We start from the raw sequence: 18,813 nt of genomic DNA, 5'->3' as shown, positions 1-18,813 counted from the left end.
GTAATTGAGACCAGAGATTTTTCATATTCTACATGTAAATCTACCAATATCTTTTTCAACATCACTTAACATATGACTCACAATGTATTTATCCCAGACCTCCTTAAAAACTAGTGTTTGTTGTCTTTAACCTACAAAAATGAACATTTACACATATTTTTAGGATGCCACCAATCAATTGAAGGGCTATATCAAAGTATTTGTGCATTTTTATTTTGTAAGATATGAGTTTATACCAGAGTTACAACTAGTAATTTAATACAACACCATATTTGTATGTACTTTACATATAATGTTAAATCAAACATATCACTACATTAGATTTATCACTGAGTATCTGTGGGATATTATTTAAGTTATTTAATTTCTCAGAGCCCCATTTTATTTTGTCATAATGTAATAATATAATTATCTGCATCAAAGAGAAATTATGATACTGGCAAAATATTTTTAAATAATGTTTATATAATCATATATACATTAATATAATAATGTATTGTTAAATATGTAATTTAATAATGCAATGAAAATATGTAATAATATATACACGAACACACATATACATATATACTCAAAAAATTTAACTTTCTTAAAATGAGATGCATAAAAGAGCCAAAATCCTAAAAAAAAAACACATTTTCTGCTATCATGTGAATGGGTCCACAGTGATGGCAAATGACTTTCCATGCTATTTTTAGTACTTTATACATACTCTGTTTAACACAGGTGCAATATCATTTGTCTCATTTTGTATTTATTGCAGTTATTTTTATCAGGACCAACTATAGTGAAAAGAATTTTTGAGGACTGACTACATGAGACTCCTAAATGAAAAAGTAATGGCTAAGAAAAGAAAGATGATAATGGTAAGAAATATAGCAATAGGATTATTCTTTTGGTGGGTATACATATGTATTTAAAGTTTTATAAAGCACAAAGAAGCCTAGATACAGCTGAAAACTGTAGCACAGCCTGGAAATTCCAGGAGAAGATGCACTTTTTAATTCTAAAGTGACACAAGTTAAAATAAATCACCTACTGAGCATCAAGAAAGGTAGAAATTTGAATTTGTGAAACTAGCTATTCATAATGAAAAAAAGCACACATTCATGTGGAAGGAAGAAAAAAAAAATGTCTTTCAGTTTTTACTGATAGACTTTGAATTAAATTCAAGCCCAAACTAAAGCTGTTGAAACTGTTGAAAAATTTAATTATATGAAGGATTCTAAGAATGCTGATATGTAACAAAGCTATATATATATAGTTGCTGAGATGATAAAGAATCTGCCTTGCAATGTAGGAGACCCAGGTTTGATTCCTGGGTCCAGAAGATCCCCTGGAGAAGGAAATTATCCAGGCAAAAATTCTTGCCTGGATAATTCCATGGACAAAGGAGCCTGGTTGGCTACAGTCCATAGTGTCACAAAGAGTCAGGAATGACTGAGTGACTGACAATTTCACTGTTTTATATATATATATATATATATATATATATATATATACACACACACACACACACGCATATATATTTTTATTTATATATTTATATATAATGTTAGACACAGTATGTATAAAGTGTTAGACATGGTACTGAAAGCTATTGGAATTTACTGTGTATCCATAAACAGCATGAAATTGTTCAGAAGACTATCACTATATTGCTTTCCTTATCAGTTGTCTATATTTATGTGACTCTTAACTATGGACTCTCTATTCAGTTCAACTGTTTTAATTTTCTTTTATTGCCAGAACAACTGTCTTGATTGTTGTAACTATACACTAAGTACTGAAGTCAGATAGTGTCAGTCTTCATGTTTGTTTTTCTTCTTCTATAATGAGTGGACTATTCTGTATCTTGTGCCTTAAATTTAAGGTTCAGTTTGTTGATTTTCCACAGCATAACTTACTGGATTTTTGATTTGGACTGTGTTGAATCTGTGGATCAAGTTCTGAAGAACCAATGTCTTGACAATAATGAGTTTTCTTTCCCATGTACATGGAATATCTCTTCATTTACTTAGTTTTTCTCTGATATCTTTAATCAGTTTTGTAGCTGTTCTTATAACTATGCATATTTTATTATATCTATGCCTAAGTATTTAATTTAAGGGTCTAAATAATAATATGTTTTTAGTTTCAAATTCCACTTGCTCATTGCTAGTTCAAAATTGGGAAAGGAGTATGTCAAGGCTGTATATTGGTACCCTGCTTATTTAACTTATATGCAGAGTACATCATGGAAAATGCCGACTCATTGGGCAAGATCCTGATGCTGGGAAAGATGGAGAGCAAGAGGAGAAGGGAGTGACAGAGGATAAGATGGTTGGATGGTATCACCGATTCAATGGACATGAGCTTGAGCAAACTTTGGGATATAGTGAAGGACAGAGAAGCCTGGTGTGCTTACGTGCATAGGATCACAAATAGACATGACTCAACAACTGAACAAAGACAAAACATTGCTAAAACATACAAAAATAATTCCTTTTTTCATATAAACCTTGTACCTTGCAACATTGTTATAACCATTTATTAGTTACATGAGGAGATTATTGTTGAATCTTTTGTATTTTCATATATCCAAATAAATGACTGAATTTATTAATTTAATTTAAATTATTTAATAAATGATTGCCCTCCCCAAACAAAGACAGTCTTATTCCTTTCTTCCAAATCTGTACAAGTTTTTAATCCTTTTTTTTTTTTTTTAATCTTATTGCACTAGCAAGAACTTCCAGTACAATGTTGAAACATAGTGGTGAGAAAGGACTTCCTTGTTTTTTCCTGATCTTAGCCAGATAGTGTTGAGTTTTTCACCATTACATATGATGTTAACTGTAATTTTGGTATATGGTCTTTATAAAGTTGAGGAAATTCCCCTTTATTCCTAGTTTGCTGAGAATTTTATAACTGATAGGTGCTGGATTTTGACAAATGCTTTTAGTGCATCTATTCATATGATCATGCAATTTTTCTTGTTTACTCTGTTGATGTGAGGTAGTACATTAATGGATTTTCAAATGTTAAGTCAGCCTTGCATATCTGTAATTAATACAACTTCTCAAGTTATATATTCTTTTTATATATTGTTGAATTTGATATTTAATGAGAATTTCCCTACCTATTTTCATGAGTGATATTGGTTTGTAGTTTTATTTTAATATTTTTTTCATTTTTATTGACATTAAGATAACACTGGCTTCATTAGGAATATGTATTGAGAAGTATTTCCTCAATTTCCATTCTCTTGAAAAAGATTGTAGAGAACTGGAATGTGTGTATGTGTGGTACTACTACTACTAAGTCGCTTTGGTCGTGTCCAACTCTGTGCAACCCCATAGATGGCAGCCCACCAGGCTCCCCTGTCCCTGGGATTCTCCAGGCAAGAATATTGGGGTGGGTTGCCATTTCCTTCTCCAGTATGTGTGCTAAGTCGCTTCATTTGTATCTGACTCTGCAACGCTATAGACCTCAGGCTGCCAGACTCCTCTGTCCATGGGTTTCTCCAGGCAAGAATACTGGAGTGGGTTTCCATTTCCTTCTTCAGGGGATCTTCCTGACCCAGGGATCGAACCCCCATTTCCTGTGTCTCCTGAATTTCAGGTGGATTCTTTACCTGCTGAGCCACTGGGGAAACCCATTGGAAGTATTAATCAATGCAATTAGATTAAACCAATTGTTGGAGGTATAAGCATTAGAAAATGAGGCAAAACTATCTCTATCTGAAGAAAACACAAATAGTATAAAAAAATCACTTGAAGAGTAAATAGAAATACATAAAGAATAAATGAGAAGCCAACAAAATTGGATCCCTTTGGGGAAGACTTAAGAAATAGGAACTAGGATTCAAGACTAGTGGAAAAGTCTTCTTATAGCTTCTTATGTGAATTTGAATCTTGGCTATTAAATTGTTTTCATAATCAAAAATAGTAAATAAACATAAGTGATCAATGACATTTGAAATAAATTTAAACAGATGGCACTATCTCTACATTACTTGGTTCCATAAAAATAATTTCGAATGATTTTATAACACCAAATTTTTTACTTCATGCCAAAATTGGGACACATTAGAAGTGATCAAAGTCTTTGGAGCAATGATTGAATCTTGATTTGGGACAGAAAATGTATCATGTGAGCCTGGGACATCTTGTGTCAAGAAGAAAAACTAATGAACACTTGTCAACACAATAAAAGGAGCCAGTTTAAATGTCTCCCATAGTTTAATTAGAAGAAATTTTATATTTTAAAAGAGGTAGAAGCATTTGAAATACATTAAATATACCAAAAACCCATAAGCCTGCAATAATACCTGAAGAAGAAAAAGCAAAGTTGAAAATGTCATTGTCCAATATTGAAATTGTCTTTACACTGACTTCTTACTCTGAAAAGTGTGAGCTAAAGGGGATAATGTCAGTTTTTATCCAGTGTTTCTATGAAGAATTCTACTAGAAGTCATCTACAAAGCCCCAGATAATGAATGAAAGAATTTTGTGGGTTTTTTTTTTTTGCAGAGCAATAACAGCTATGAATGCTGAACAGATTTTAAGATTTAAGCATAGTTTAACCATAATAAATTTTGTGAAAGAGATAGCAGAGTTAAAAACAAGGAAATAAATAAAGGACTACATTCTGACATATTATTTATGAAAATTTAAATAATTTTCAAATTTCTTTTATCATCTACCTTGGTTTGTAGTACAGAAACGATCTGCTAAATATGTGCAGTGTTTATTTTTTAATCATTCATCTGTGGCTTTCAAATGGATTTAGTCTGGGATGAGGATATAAGCCAAAACAAGCAAAGCACCACTTGACTCACAGAGATAAACAAACAAATCTGAGGTTATCAGAATATGCATGTGGTTTAATAAACTCACAGAGAATTAAAGCTTAAAATTTAATACAGTTTATCATAATAAAAGAGCTGAACATAGAGAAAATAATTTCCAGATTGCTACATCGAAATACAAAGAATATATATGGAATAATACTCATTTTTATTTAACCAAAATGATGCTGACTAGTATAAGCATACCCTATGTTAACAGTGACAGATTTTATTTTCTTGGGTTCCAAAATCACTGCAGACAGTGCCCATAGCTATAAAGTTAAAGGATGCTTGCTCCTTGGAAGGAAAGCTATGACAAACTTTAATGTATTAAAAACCAGAGACATCACTTTGCTGACAAAGTTCCATACAGTTAAAGCTATGGTTTTCTCAGTAGTCATGTATGGATATGAGAGTAGAACCATAAAGAAAACTGAGTGCCATAGAACTGATGATTCAATTTGTGGTGCTGAAGAAGACTCTTGAGAGTCCCTTTGACTGCAAGGAGATCAAACCAGTCAATCCTAAAGGAAATCAACTCTGACTATTCATTGGAAGGACTGATGCTGAAGCTGAAGCTCCACTACTTTAGCCATGTGATGCGATGAGCTGACTCATTTGAAAAGACCCTGATGCTGGGAAAGATTGAGGGCATGAGGAGAAGGGGCAGTAGAGGATGAGATGGTTGGATAGCATCACTGACTCAATGCACATGAGTTTGAGCAAGTTCCGGTAGATGGTGTAGGACATGGAAGTGTGCCATGCTGCAGTCCTTGGGGTGGCAAAGAGTCCAAGAAGACTTAGTGACTAAACAAGAGCAACAACAACATGTTAAAATAAATGACTGTTAATCCAGTAGTTTATTTAACCCTCTTCTAATTTATAAAATTTGAAACATATAACCTAAAAATTTATATATATCAACCAAAGCAAAAATCATATTTTGTCATACTTGGGAAAATATTCTTTCTGCCTTAAGAAGCTGGTAATGGTAAAAGAGTTATAAGAGTAGAATGAATGCCATAAAAGATATACACATTTGTATGCCTTCTCCGAGATAATAAACTATGGTTAAAGAGAGAGGAAATTATTTTATCCTAAGAGAGTACATGCTTGCTAAGTCGCTTTAGTTGTGTCTGATTCTTTGTGACCCTGTGGACTCTAGTCTGGTAGGCTTCTCTGTCCATGGGATTCTCCAGGCAAAAATACTGGAGCGGGTTTCCATGCCCTCTTCCAGCGGATCTTCCCGATCCAGGGATTGAATAGTTTAAATATCAAATATGTTTTGGAACATTATTCTTTGTTAGAATATATAGTTTATATGCACATAGTAAATATTTTATCATATCTAATAGGTCTATGTTAACTTTTACATCACTATTGTGATTCACAATGAAATGCCCTTCCATTTTCATTAAATCCATGTGTAACACCAAGTCTATTATCTTTTCAGAACTGATTAATGATTTAAAAAATCTTACTAAATACTCTTTCAACCAAAAATTTGATGAAATTTTCTACAAACTTTCATGAGGGGTTTGATGTCAATAATTAAGCAATGTCTGAAGGGGAATGTGCTGCCAAAAATGATGGTAGAAGAAACAGGGTAAAAGAAAAAAAAAATTGGTAAATATACTGCAATAAATGATTTAATTTAAATAAGTGAAAGATATTTAATTTTAAGTCCCTTTGAGTTACACACTCATACTAAATACACTTAGTAAAAATTTGTTTTTCTTAAATAAAAATTAAGATATAATTTAAAAAAATTATTTATCAATGTGGTACAAAAAAGTGAAAACACCACACATGAAGATTCATAATGAAACTGATTTGCCAAAGGCATTTGGTACAAAATTTTCCCACAACTTCACCAACTGTGTAACATGAAATATAATTAGTTTAAGAGATTCACTACATTGGACATTTCATGTTAACTGCAATTGAAGATAACAATACATAGACCTAGTAGATACATTTCATAGGAATTGTACAATGGCAAAGGGATGCAACTTTATATACAAGGCTTTCTCAGAATGTTTTTGTTAAGGTAGAAGAGAGTAATTGTGTCTTAAAATAAAATGACTAGCTTATCTAGAATAAGAAAAAAGAAAACAGAGGAGAGTGTCTAAATGAATATGGTAAGTTTGTAGATGTTCATGGAAAATGATTTTATTTCTTTTGATTAAAACTGGTATTAAGATTAAATATAGATATTTAATCTTATTTATAAGATTAAAAAAAAATCCGTTCTAAAGTTATTTTAGAAACAGTAGCATACCTATACAAAACTATAACATGGCTTTATCTCTCTTAAAATGACAAATATTTCTGGAATTGTTTATTCTTAATAAGAGATTGTGGGGCTTCCCAGATGGCACTAGTGGTAAAGAACTTGTCTCTCAATGCAGGAGATGCAAGAGATGTTGGTTCAATCCCTGGGTCTCAGAGATCCCCTGGAGGAAGTCATGGCAACCCACTAAAGTGTTCTTGCCTGGAGAATCCCATGGACAGAGGAGCCTGACGGGCTGTAGTCCGTAGGGTTGCAAAGAATCAGACACGACTGAAGTGACTTAGCATGCAGCATGCAATATGAGGTTGTAAAAGGCTTTACTTTACCTTATGAGTGATCCTTCCAGAAGGCAAAAATTCTGTGTCCTAGAATAAATCTGTGTACTTTATATTGAATTTATAATGTTCTTGATTAAGAGAAATGAGTTTCACTTTTAAAAGTTATTTTTTTTAATATTCATATTACTTCCTAATATTTATTTTTAAAGATATAGTCATTTTGGTGAAATGGATATGTAAGTATATTTCTAAACCATCCATAATCCTATTTATCTAAATGTTCAAATCTCCTGACAATTTCTGACATTTTGCCTTCTCCAAATATTAATTGGCCTTACCAAAGAAAATGTAAACGCCCTTGTATCTTCATCACAGGAGGTAGTTTTACAACTTGAAGCAAGGTCTCTACCTAAATTAGACTCTATGGTTCTGGAGAAGACTCTTGAGAATCCTTTTAATATCAAGAAAATCAAACCAGTCAATCTTAAAATCGACACTAAATATTTATTGCAAGGACTGATGCTGAGGCTGAATTCCAATACTTTGGGCCACCTAATGAGAAGAGCAGACTCACTGGAAAAAACACTGATGCTGGGAAAGATTGAAGGCAAGAGGAGAAGAGAGTGACAGGATAAGATGGTTGGATGGCATCACTGGTTCAATGGACATGAGTCTGAGCAAACTCTGGGAGATAATAAAGGACAGGGAAGCCTGGTGTGTTGCAGTTCATGGTGATGCAGAGTTGGGCATGACTTAGTGACTGAACAACAACCCTTCCACAGAGATGAGGAGATAAGGTATTTCTCTATCTTGATGGCTAAATTTCAGAGGACTGGCTCCCAAATCTCTCTTAGTCAACCTTTAATAATGAATATTCTCTTTATTATATTCCTGGATACTACTCTCCTTAAATCCTGATCTCTAAAACCTCCCAACAGCTCTCAGTCTAAATGCATGCTCAATAGATAATACAGGAGTCTTTCAGAGCCATTGAGCATGTGAATGTGCCATCCCTGAAAAATACTTAACCAACCTCAATCTTGGAATGACTTCTTCCATCTCTAATAATATTTAGGGAAAATTTTATCTATCTTAAACAAACAGGGGGACTAACCAAGTGTTCACAGTTGCCTATTTCTCTGCTTTATTTTGACCAAACTTTAGTTAAACTTCTTTACTTTCTATAACTCTAATTGCCTCCAGGTCCAAATAAGAACTAAAAATTGGGACATATCCCTTATCAGCTACTCTAGAAAACTGGTGGATCTTTCCTGTCAGACCCTAGAGATCATTTCTCCTTGCCTCCCCAACTTCCCCTTAATGGTTTATGCTAAAACTTTTGCTCACTTCTCCCTATCTAGTAAAAGGAAAGCTTTATCCCTTTGAGGAGGTTCTTGCAGATTTCTGAGATTGAATCATTCTCCTTATTGCAGTTATTTTTGTAATTAAAATCTCTCATTATGTAAGTTCCAATGTATTTTTAACTGTTTATCAGCTTTACTGAGGTACAATTGATGCACAAAAAATTACATACATATAATATGTACAATTTGATGAATCTGGACATATAAAACACCCATGATGCCATTACTGCCATTAATGAATTAATAATAGATATATTCAACACCATTCAAACTTTGTGTCCCTTTGTATCCTTCTTTTTTCATGATAAGAACACAAAAAAATCTATCTTCTTGATAAATTTTGAAATGTATAATACCATATTGTTAGCTGTAGGCACTATGTCATACAGCTGATCTCTAGAAATTATTGTTGCCATATGCAACAACATGTGTGAACCTGAAGGTCATTATGATAAATGAAACAAACCCAACACAGAAGAACAAACATGTGATTCAGTAACTAGTAAGAGTCATATTTGACTCTTCCGTGATAGATCTTTTTCTTTGGCTGCTTCTGTTATTTTAATCAAACATAATGGCCTACCTCAGATAATCCTGCCCCTCTGCCAGACTGTTAAGCTAAAGTGCCTTTGTTCAGAATCCTGTCCACATATATAGATGGCAGGAAGGAAGAAATTGACACATCTCCCTTCTTTAGGCTTGCCTTTCTAGGAGATAATTGCAGGATTAAATGGCCATTTTACTTTGTTTCCTTTACCTCCTCCATCTCTGATCCATATAAGAACCTGGCATCCAGACCCAGACATTATGGTTATTTTGAGACATCAGTCTGCCATAATCTTGGTCAGCCACCTTTCCAAATAAAGTTGTATTCTTTTCATTAAACCTAACCCCTCAGATTCACTGGCCTCTCCTGCAGTGAGCAGAGTGACCTTAGACTAGATAACAATTCTGCTGCTAAAAGGCTGCATAGTGGTGGCTGATTTGTTTTTATTTGACACAATTTGTAGACTGCTTTTGTTTTTTAGTATAGATAATTAATAAGGGATAGTGCCACTATAAGAAGGGTTTGAAAAAAATTCACCTTCTTTTCATAATCATTTTACTGAAACATAGCCTTTATTGAAATAAGATTGACATGCTCTATAAATAACAAAGTTTACCTGAAATGATTTTTAGTAACTATCATATTGTTGGCAATTTAAAAATATTCTGCCACTGTAAAATTTCCCCATTATGTGCCCTACTACAAATTAAAACCTAGACCTCATTTTACCTCTTAGTGCTAAGGTACAAGCATATGAAAAGTCTCCCACAAGCATATCAGTAGAAAAGATAACTATACCATAAGGAAAGGATACTAAGAAGTAGTTGCTCTTTCTTAGGAAGTTTTGTTTCTCTTTGGATTTTTGAGTGGTGTAGAGTCCTAGGGGTCACCAGGGCTCACAGAGTCTTCATGTCACAGTACTTGCTCTGGGTAAATGGTAACAGATACTCTTTTGATGGAGAAATTTCTTCCTTGGTTTTGGTCACTCAGTATTCTGAGCATCTAAGTCTGGAGATATTTTTCCAAGAAATTTTGTGAATTAACATCTTTTAATACATTTATTTTCTGTTAAAACCAAGAAAAAGTGTATTCTGATAATTTCAGCTAGGAACCCTGAATTGCAACAGTAAGTTTTGTCAACTATCCAGAGGCCTATCTGCTAGAATCCATGTCACTAAGAGATGTGCACACACACATGGGAGGAACCTGAGACATACCAAATACAGACTCAGGCAAAGCAAGATGATTGGTCAAAGGAAATCTGGAAGAAATGCAAAATTCAAACTACCACAAATGCTCAACTCTCTCTCTCTGAGTCTACCCATATGTCTATCCACATGTACTATATGTATGTATATGTGTATATATCTATCTATCTCTCTATATATATATTTCCCCCTTTCTATTAGACACTTTACCTGTTCACTATTTTCTGTCTTTGTGGGAGTTTTTTTCTGTAAAGCTGAAGAGCCAGGCCCCATTACTGACCACTGGTGTAGTGCCTAAGATTCAGCGCTCTTACCACCAAAACCCAACCTTAATCTCTGGCCAGGAGTCGAAGCCCTGTTTCAAGCTGCTGCACACTAAGCCAACTTAAGATCAGTATGATGTAGATAAATAAAAAAAAGTTTAAATTTGGTGTGAACATTAGCACAAAGGAAGAAATTTTCCTTTACCCTTCTAGGTTCTGGTTGGTCTAAAAATTAAATTGTCATGAGCCAGATTAACAAGAGAAAATAAAACAAAAATTTAATAACATGTATGCATGGGTGATACTCAGAAATACTAACTCACCAACCAGCCAAAGTCCTCACCTTAAATACATTCCTCAGCTAGAGACAAAAAGAGGATGTTGAGTTGTGGTGAGAATCAGTTATGGGAGGTTATCAGGAAAAGAACAGGAAACAAGGGTGATTCTGATGCTACTTGAAGTCTCTATTTTCTCCATGGATACAGATCTTCAAGAGATTTGGTCATTCACCTCTTCCAGTTACAAAAAGACACCCTTACAAATGGAGATTTCCCTTACAAATATAAATGTTCTTACTAAAGGGTAACTCCTACTTGGTTTTCCTAGCCCTTCCATGTGAACTGTTTCTCAGGGGAAAAAAAAAAAAAAGAGAACAACAACAAGATGAATGACATTAATATGTCAATGAGATATATTTTAGGGTGTGGAAATTTGCTCCCCAACACTATTTTTCATTGAAAAATAACCAAGAGTTATTGGTTCAGAAAGTATGGTATAAATGAATGAAACCTCATTAAAATGTGTTTATTATGTGGAATATGGACAAATTGTGTCAGAAAAAAAAAATAGAAAGGGGGAATCAGTTTTACATTTTCATTCTAAATAAATATAAAAATATAAAAGGTATTCTGAGCTACTATGTAGGTGTTATTTTACTTCCTTTCTCTTTTTAACCTCTTTCTTGACTTTATTTTATGTATGAATACTCCCTTAGGCTACTTATGCTAATCTTAAGAGCACTAATTATTCAGAATTCTTATCTGACAAATGCACACTCACATACCATTTGTCTCTAGGCTAAGCAGCATTTTAATGGTGATAAACAGAAATACTTCCAAGAGTAATTGACTGCCATTTTCTAATTATGTTTTATTCTATTACTTTGCTGAAAAGTTTTTATTGATGCATGAAAAAATATTGCAAAAGCAGGAGGGAGGCATGCGTTTAATTATTTTATTGTCTTCTGTCAAATGTTTAGGTTTTGCTTTAAATCTAGACACTTGAATATTTTTGTGTCTAAGCATAACCTTTGTTTTTAGCATTTGTACAGTTGATTATCACACATTTTAAAATTATTCACAGAGAATGATTCTGATAGTGAAATTTATCTAAAGTGGCTATTTAAAAAGCATACTCTATTATGAACACAGATGTTTTATGATGCTCATTTTCCATGGCAAGTATAAAGAATCTAAAGAAACATCTAAGTAATACAAAGTGGATTTCAAGTGTTTGAAAACATGCCTTTTTATGATAATAATCAAAATATATGAAGGATGAAATATTTAATATTTCATAATATTAATAATATAATGGCATTTGGGGCCATTTCAATTTAAATGAAGTTTTTATTTGTTTGTTTTTTTCATGAGAATAAAACTAAACTTAGATGGAGAAACTTCCCCTATTAATATCTACTTTGAATTTGAAGCATATTTAGAGTAAATGAATTAATTTATACATATTTATTTAATTGAATTTTGCCTGCACATAACAATTTCAGTCTTCAAATATATATTCTAAGTAAAAATATTGTTATTAAATTGCTAATAATCAATGACATAAAGTATATAGCATACTTACTTACTTATACAAAAATAATAATAATAGGCTTGTTGCCATACTATAACCTAGCAAGGCCCTATGGGGCCTTTTTGGGAAAAACATCCTTACCCATGTCCTCTGCCTGGTTTTTATTTGTAGAAAACTGTAGTCTCCCAGGCATCTCTTGAATCACAAAAGCCTGGCTCAAGAATTAATGACTGAAAGGATGTGAACATGTAGTGACAAAAATAGTGGTTAGGCCAAGACAACTAGTAACAACTCAAAGAGTAAATCAGCCATATGATATTCACAGAATCTTTAGCTCCTCTCTGAAGTACTTGCTTCAGAGCACTTGTTCCTTAGAAGAAAACTATGACAAACCTAGACAGCATATTAAAAAGCAGAGACATTATTTTGCTGACAAAGGTCTGTCTAATCAAAGCTATGATTTTTCCAGTAGTTATGTGTAGATATGAGAGCTGGACGAGGGGTATCTCCTCACCACCATCCTTCCTGACCTTCAATGTGGGATAGCTCCTACTCCTTGGAAGGAAAGTTATGTCCAACCTAGATAGCATATTCAAAAGCAGAGACATTATTTTGCCAACAAAGGTTTGTCTAGTCAAGGCTATGGTTTTTCCTGTGGTCATGTATGGATGTGAGAGCTGGACTGTGAAGAAGGCTGAGTGCAAAAGAATTGATGCTTTTGAATTGTGGTGTTGGAGAAGACTCTTGAAAGTCCCTTGGACTGTAAGGAGATCCAACCAGTCCATTCTGAAGGAGATCAGCCCTGGGATTTCTTTGGAAGGAATGATGCTAAAGCTGAAACTCCAGTACTTTGGCCACCTCATGCGAAGAGTTGACTCATTGGAAAAGACTCTGATGCTGAGAGGGATTGTGGGCAAGAGGAGAAGGGGACGACAGAGGATGAGATGGCTGGATGGCATCACTGACTTGATGGATGTGAGTCTGAGTGAACTCCGGGAGTTGGTGATGGACAGGGAGGCCTGGTGTGCTGCTATTCATGGGGTCACAAAGAGTCGGACACGACTGAGAGATTGAACTGAACTGAACTGAACTGATGAGAGTTGGACTATAAAGAAAGCTGAACACTGAAGAACTGATGTTTTTGGACTGTGGTAATGGAGGAGACTCTTGAAAGTCTCTTTGACAGCAAGGAGATCCAACCAGTCAATCCTAAAAGAAATCAGTCCTAAATATTCATTGGAAGGACTGATGCTGAAGCTGAAACTCCAATAATTTGTCCACCTGATGCAAAGAACTGACTCACTGGAAAATACCCTGATGCTGGAAAAGATAGAAGGCAGGAGGAAAAGGGGACGACAGAGGATGTGATGGTCATGTTAGGTAGTTAGGATAGGAAAAAGGAGTCCCGAATGGTGGTGGCTAAAAGACAAAGAAGGGAAAAGTCGATGAAAATAGAACAAAGGAATGTCTGAGGACCAGAGTGAGAACCTCGGGTAAAACAAACAGCCCTACTGGCTAGCCCAATTTACATAGGGCAGGCTCTGGGGAAGGAGAAAAAACATAAAAAGAGGAGCCAAAATCGAGCTGGAGGACTCTCTTCACGTATTTTGGGTCGGCCCACCCTCATGCCTTAAGGGTGTATTTTCCTTTGCTTGCCAAATAAAACTGAGCTGTAGCACTGGTCCTTTCGTTGCTTCAAATTTTTGCTGTGGTGAGACAGAATCAGGGAAATTACACACTCCCCTGACATCTGTGGTGCTGTGATTTGGATTTAACCTGGCTGAAACAACCTTGGCTCGGCCCCCATGAGGTAGAGGCCAAGCATAGTAGAAGCCCAACTAGGTGAAAGTTCCGCAGTGGATGTTGAATGCGAAGAAAACCCAGCACTGGGGAAGTGACAAGAAGCCCAGCATGCTGGAAACTAGGACAGTAAAAACAAACTCGGCAGAAAGCTCACACATTTCAGTCTCAGTTTCCTCAGCACATTTTCCCCACTGCTTTTTCCTCCCATCCTTCAGCGCCTCTCTTCTAGGACTTGAGCCTGACCAAAACTCACAGTGCCTGATTTCAGGACCTAATGAAGCTCAGGTTCTTGATGTCTCATTGAAAAAAATTGAGCGAGAGACACAGCTATAGGTAAGAGGTGGATTTGTTCGGATTTAGAGAGAAGCACACTCCACAGGGTGTGGGCCATTGCAGAGGGCAAGTGCTTCAGCCATGGAATGTGCTATGGTTAGTTTTTCTAAGATGGGTAATTTCATATGCTAATGAGTGAGAGGACCATTCCAACAATTGGGGAACCACCCACTCCTTGGTCTTTTGACAGTGCCTTGGGGCTTCTCCTCTGGTTCAGCTAGTAAAAATACTGCCTGCAATGCGGGAAACCTGGGTTCAATCCCTGGACTGGGAAGATACCCTGGAGAAGGGAAAGGCTACCCACTCCAATATTCTGGCCTGGAGAATCCCATGGACTATTCTGTCCATGGGATTGCAAGAATCGGACACGACTGAGTGACTTTCACTTTCACTTGGAACTGTCCTGGCACCTCTGGGTATGTCATTTACCTTGCAGATTGAGGATCAAGGTTTACTTGAATTGTGCTTGTTTAGTTGAATTTTAATCTTGGATCCATTTGATTTTAATTAGTTTGTATTATGCCTTTGGGCTATGTCATTCTTTCAAAAGTTGTGCTCTGCCCCCTTCCTTCCTGTTTCATGCTCTTTTCCTGAGCCCCTTCCAGGCCCACAGTTTTGCCTTTACAATCTTCTGGAGGGACAACCAGAAAATAGCTGGACCTTAGGAGGGAAATACTATATAATATCCAATCCCTCTAGATATTCAGGCCTTCATCTTCCATGTTTCCTACAACATGTGCAACAACAGCATATCTCAGCGAACCCACTAGGGCAGGTGACAGGCACACAATGCCTGCTAGTAGTCCATCTGTTGGTGGCATCCCTTCAAGGGCAATTGAGGTTCTAGGGATGTTTGCCACTTTGGGAGTTAGCCCTGCAGGCTGTTTGGGCAGAAACCCTTACAACCGTCCTCCTAAAGTTACACACATATCCCCTGATTCAAATCTCCATTCCATTTTTATGGAATATCTGTTGCCTCATCAATTTGTCCTTAAGCAATTTACTAACTCCTGCAACCAGGACCCTGCCCCCTTGTAGGCAACATTGCTCCAACCTGCCTATTATTAAAATACTCTTAATGCCCCTGTCACGCTGTCACACGCCACTTCTGCCCCCGAGAGTTAAAGCATTTCTGAGCCAGATGTTGCAGTTTCCCTGATGAGGTTCTGGGTGACAGATGTTCCCCAATTTAGAAAATAGTATCACCGTGCCTATTTGCTATTTCATCTTTTCAAGGAAGTAAGGAGGACAATAAGCACAGGTGGCTGCGACCGGTGCACTAAGTGCGGCCGAGAGGACCCACCCCACGTCCGTGGTCAGGGGCAGAAGCCGGGAGGACCCCATGCCCGAAGCGCAGCGGCCAAGAGGAGTTACCCCACGTCCGAGGTTAGGGGCAGCAACTGAGAGTACCAGACTGTGATGGCGCAGGAACGGCCTAGAGGAGCTACCCCACGTCCGAGGTCAGGGGGGGCGGCCGAGAGGAGATACCTAGCATCTGAGGTCAGGGGCAGCGACGAGAGGAGTTACCCCATGTCCGAGGTCAGGGGCGGCGGCCGGGAGGAAATACCCCATGCCTCTAAACCTGAGGCCAGGGGCAGCGGCCAGGTGGAGCTACCCCATGCCCGAGGCCAGGGGCGGTGGCCGGGAGGACCAACCACACGTCCAAGGAGCCGTTGCTGCGCAGGCACAGGAGGGCCTAGAGGAGCTATCCCACGTTGAAGGTCAGGAAGGGCGGTGGTGAGGAGATGCCCCTCGTCCAAGGGAAGGAGCAATGGCTGCCCTTTGCTGGAGCAGCCCTGAAGAGATTAGAACGACTGATCTAATCTGATCTGAATACCCCTAACAGGACTAAGTAACCCGCTCCTTTGTCATTACTTCTATTACCTAAAGTGAGTTTATGACAATGAAATGTTTACTATTGGAAACTCTAAACTGCTCTTACGGAGGACTAGGGGAAGAAACCAGTGACTTACCTTCATTCAGAGAAATAAGAGGATAAGGCTTATGCGTGTTTTACCAGGTTCCCAGTCTCAGGGCACAAACATGGATTGCTTTACATCATGGTATCTATTCCCATCTGTGGTGGACAAACCAGCAGTGAGACAAGATTACAAGCCCTTAATCCTACCCATCACTGGTCATGCAGGAGACCCTTGGGACACCCAACTCCAGCCTGGGGTTCCAGGAGTTCAACCTGCCTCGACCTGCCTAGGGATCTGGTTCCTGGGAGACTGTCATGTCTCAGTCTTCTCAGGGATCCACCAATCCTGGGGTCCCAGAAGTTAGACATGCCTTGACTCGCCCAGGGATGCAATTCTTGGGAGGCCGACCTGCCTCCATCTGCCCAGGAATTCGATCTCCAGGAGGCTGTTATGCCTCAGCCTGCACAGGGATCTGCACCTTGACCCTGGGATGACTGGCTCTCAGGCTGCAACAGTACTGGGTAGGATAATCTTCAGAAAGACTCACCCCTAAGGAAGTCCACCCATGGAAATTGAAGGAGGCCTATTAGTTTTTTCTTTTCCTCCCCATCATCACTGTCTTTCAGATGGGAAATAACCAATTCACTTCCCGACAGACACCCTTGAGATGCATCCTTGATAACTGGAAGCTGTTTGACCCTCTAACTCTAAGGAGAAGTTGCCAAAAATTATTTTGTGGCACTGTGTGGCCATGGTATCCTCTGGGGGTATAAGGAACACTGGCCTGAGAAAGGGAGTTTAAATTACAGTACCATCCTATGGATAGACTTATTCTGCAAAAGACAAGGGAAATGGACAGAGATCTCCTATGTCCAAATTTTCTTCTGACTAAGAGGTATGGAGGAACTCTGTCTTAAGTATGGGATTGTTGTATGCCCTAAAAGTGAGCCTACTAGGCAAATGGTGTTCAGCACAGGCAACCAAGAGAAGGAAGACCCCATGAAGCCTCACCTGCCGCAGCTCCCGAGTTGCCTCGTGCTCCTTCCTTGCATCCAAATGTACCCCCATGTTCAGGAGCATCCCTCCACAAAAGCCAACTCGAGTATGTCCCTTAGTTGAAACTGGTGGAGAATTCAGACCAACCTGGGTCCATAAGCCCTTCTCCCTCTTAGAACTAGACAGATCAAACAAGACCTGGGAATCTATACAGATGACCCAGGCAAATATATAGATATATTCTAACACATTACCTTGGCCTTTGACTTGACATGGAAGGACATCATGGTCATATTTAGTCAAACTTTATCTGACACTGAGCATGCTAGAGTCTTAAAGGAAGCCCAAAGGTATGCTACAGGGCTTCACGTGCCAAGCAATAAATACCCAGTAGGGAAAACTGCGGTTCCCTCCTCAGATCCTAATTTGAATTATAAGGACCCTGAGCACATCTGGGAAAGGGATCATTTTCTGATCTGTGTAAAGGCAGGAGTAAAAGCAGCCCAGCAAAAAGTAATCAGCTATGCCCGGGTCTCAGCAATAACTCAGGAGCCCAAAAAGAACCCCATTGCCTTTCTGGAAAGGCTAAAAGAGGCCCTCCAAAAGTTTACCAATCTAGATTTAGACTCTTACAAGAGAAAGGTGCTTTTAAAGGACAAATTCCTGTCCCAATGTGCATCAGACATCAGGATATGGGGTTGCACAGAGTCGGACACAACTGAAGCGACTTAGCAGCAGCAGCAGCATGATTGCTTCATGTATTTTCAGTTGTCTAACCCATTTCATCTGCCCAGGTCAACAAGTTACAACATGCAGCGCCAGTTCAACAAGGGTATATAAAACTACACCCAACCATAGAAAATATCACTCACCTTTAGATGGACACCACTATAAGGATTCTCAGGCTTGAGACTAGTAAGAGGGAGAGGCTCAATGCCCCTCGCCATCCCAGTACAGAAGGAAGTAGCCAGAGAGACCTCAACACCCCTATTCCCAAAGAATTGGGCCTCCCATCTCTTTAGGAGGGAATGTTAGGTATTTAGAATAGGAAAAAGGAGTCCAGAATGGCAGTGGCTAAAAGACAAAGAAGGGAAAAGCCCACAAAACTAAAACAAAGGAAGGTCCGAGGACTGGAGTGAGAACCTCCTTTACCTCCAGGTAAA

This window comes from Bubalus kerabau, chromosome 12 (genome assembly GCF_029407905.1).
Source record: "Bubalus kerabau isolate K-KA32 ecotype Philippines breed swamp buffalo chromosome 12, PCC_UOA_SB_1v2, whole genome shotgun sequence".
NCBI lineage: Eukaryota > Metazoa > Chordata > Mammalia > Artiodactyla > Bovidae > Bubalus > Bubalus kerabau.
Note: the sequence above shows the minus strand (reverse complement) of the source record.